The sequence below is a fragment of the Porites lutea genome, chromosome 3 (genome assembly GCF_958299795.1).
Source record: "Porites lutea chromosome 3, jaPorLute2.1, whole genome shotgun sequence".
Taxonomy (NCBI): domain Eukaryota; kingdom Metazoa; phylum Cnidaria; class Anthozoa; order Scleractinia; family Poritidae; genus Porites; species Porites lutea.
In genome coordinates, this window is record NC_133203.1 from 42598025 (window position 1) to 42601484 (window position 3460).

Below are 3460 nucleotides of genomic sequence, written 5' to 3' on the forward strand. Positions count from 1 at the left end.
AAACATTTTCCCCGAAATCGCACCACAGGTGGCCCAAGCGTAATATGGGCCACCTGTGGCGTAATACGAGAGTTTGTATGGGAAAAATAGAGTTTGAAACTTACATGAAATAAATGAAGTAAAAGCGATAAAAGCTATCAATAAAGTGTAAATATTGTTACCTGGAGTCGTTGTCTTTGTTTTTACGAAGTTTCAGCGCGATTTGAGTACTTTTACATCATCTGACTTGACAATGTAATAATAAGAGACAATATTTACACTTTATTGATAACTTCTATCGCTTTTACTTCTTATTTCATCTAAGTTTCAAACTCTATTTTTCCCATACAAACTCTCATATTACGCCACAGGTGGCCCATATTACGCTTGGGCCACCTGTGAGCGCTCGAGTGAGCCTGCTCGTGGGCTATATATTTTTCCCACAAGCCACCTTTAAACCTACCAACGTTATTTGTCTGTTGAAATCAGACAGTGTGCTTTCCACTTCCATTTTGCAGGGTCCTTACTTCATTTTTTCCCTCTTATTTTTCACATAACTTCTTTGTAGTCGAAAAATTTCACCCACATCAGATACAATCTTATCAGAATACACGGCCACTGTCAAAGCAACAACGATTTCGTACAATCGTCGCTTCTTGGTAGCAAAGAACAATATCGATTCCCATCGATTTTCCTCCCCGTCTCTAATGCATAGAAATTCCGAGACAATGCTGTTTTCTAAGGAAACTGGCGATTTTTAAAACTCTAAACTACGACCTTTTTTTCAATAATTACAGCAAAAAGATAACCATCACATATTGTTATTTATTATATGGAGGAGAGTGTTTTACTGGGAACTAAACCACTCGTGGATTCCATACGCCACTTCATCCGGGACCCGAGAGACGTATTTTCCGTATGTCACCTTTGTGAGTGTCGTATCGTTCAATGACGTCACGATTCCCGCCTTTTGCTTTTGTTGAATTGGTTTCTCCATATAATAAAAAGAACATTACACGTTGGCTCGAAGATATGAATTTTATGTTCAAGTGGCAAGAACAATATCTCACTAGTTCGCTTCGCTCACTCGTGAGATATTGTTCTTGCCACTCGAACATAAAATTCATATCTTCTCGCCACCGTGTAATATCCTCTATATTTTTTTATTACGTACCTATTAAGATTTTGCAAGCAAGGTTTGACTAGGTTGGAAACTAATGATATTAAGGGTTGGCGAAATTGACGAAGGTCGGTTGAGCTGCCATTGGCTGGTGCTGACAAAAAATTGTTTTTAACATTTGAAAACAAACCACTCTCCAGCAGAGTCTTGGTCTAAGATAAATGTAATATCAAAAATGTAACTTTAGACGCCGGCCATGTGTTCTTCATTATTCACTTGGTTTCTTCTTTTCAAAGTTTTACTGTCAGTACTTGCTGAGACAGCTTATACACAAGGTCAGTTTTGCTTGATTATCTCAGTTCCTATTATTGTTATGAAGTTGTTATTTTTCAGGCATTTTTAACGGCCACAACAAGTTTGTGTCAGTAACTTTTCAGTTTTTTGTATTCTGTGTAGTGCACAACAAAACTAGGCAATACATCGGATAACAAAAGGAGTCTAAAGGCGTCTAAGAACAAACATTATTAAACTATTTTCAGTCGATATTCACGATAAAAGTGATACCTAGAAACCGAATTTGATTCAAGAGATGCGTGATATTTAAGCTAATAAATTCTCCGAGTGATTTTTGCTTCGAAAGTATACCGAATGGAACGAAGGCGGTTTTGCTTATGGTTTTCATACACGTACCATGCTGGAGCCCAAAAAAGATTCTTTTTGCTGGTTGTATTGCCACTTTTCTTTGTCGCTCAAATTGAAATAACAAATCTGAAAACACAATTTTTTAATAACGTGGTTTTCTTTGCTAAATTAAATTGAATTAATTTTATAAAAATTTTAGGAATTAATTTTAAAAATCTTGTCCTGGTGTTTTCAAGTTTCCACAAAACCCTAATATTAACTTCTTTTTAGATTTAAAACATTTTGCGCTATAAAGGCGTTTTTGCTTTGAAAATATATTTTAATAACTTTCAGCGTTTTCGATACTCTGCTGTTTTTCGAATTTTTTTAAACACTGTCCTTTCTACAGGTTTGGACTCCGGGTTTCGCCAAGATTTTTTCATGCAAGACGATCATCACTATGTAAATGTTCCTAGACTTGAAACATTCACTGTCTCCGACAAGCTTGCCTGCAACATTAATTGCTTGAGAAATCCTTCTTGCTTGTCTGTTAATCTGGCCGCCATCGAAACTGCAGCCGATGAAAAGATTTGGTGCGAGTTGTTGTCCTCTGAAAAGAACAGCAACCCCGAGAAGTATAAAAGAAACAAGACCTCCCATCATTTAAGTTCCTTCTTGAAGGTAGTTGTAAATTCAGTGATAATCTACTCTAAATAACTGATCTGTTTTTGTAGAAAATGTTCGATGATATTTCGAAATATTACGATTTCAGACCTCTTGCGTTTCCTCGCCGTGCCGCAATGGAGGTACGTGTGTGTCAAGCTTCAACCATCACACTTTTTATTGCAATTGCAGAGAAGGTTTTGTTGGAGTATCTTGCGAAGTAGGTAATAAACGTTAAGTTACGCTTTTGTGAAAAAAAAAAACACACACACACAGTTTGCACGGTCGGCACATCCTGCAAAAGTCTGCGTAGTCTTTGCAGTCAAAACAGTCCGCTTCATAGTCTCCAGTCTGGACAGTCTTCGCAGTCTGAACAATCAACAGTCTTCGTTGTCTGCAGTCTGGGCAGTCTGTGGTCTGCACAGGCTGCGCAGTCTGCCGTCCGGATAGTCTGCACAGTTTGGACAGTCTGTAAGGTCTGCAAAGTCTGCAGTCTGAACAGGCTGCAGTCTAGCAGTGCGAAGTCTGCACAGCCTACACTCTGCAGTCTGCACAATCAGGACAGTCTGCAGTGTCTGCACAGTCTGCAATCAGCAGCCTGCGTTTCCGCATGACCGCAACTCAGTCGATTATCCGCGATGTTATTTGACAAGAAAGACAAACTTGAAATTGTCCAGTTTGTTCCTTATCAGTAACTCGAGCTTGTGTGCTAATTTTGAATCGCGCTCAGCAATAATGTAGCGAGAGAACTAAGTTTTCCGGCCTCGGTTCCCTTTTCAATTTTGTGGGGTACTGTGTGTAACGATCGCGAACCGACGAACTGCCTAGCCAGTGTGAACAGCATGCCGACTGGGATTGCGAAGATCGTCTCCTATTATCTTAGATGAGGAAATTGAACCGATTCAAAGAGGAAAAATGGATTGTTATTTCTTTTTCAGCTATAAAGTCATGTCAAGACTTGTATCATTTTGAGCCACAAAAGTAGGTAACATGATCAACGTCTTTTTCAACATCTACTTATATAATTCACGACAAATGCTTACAAACAGAAAGATTCCCTCTACGAATATAAGTACA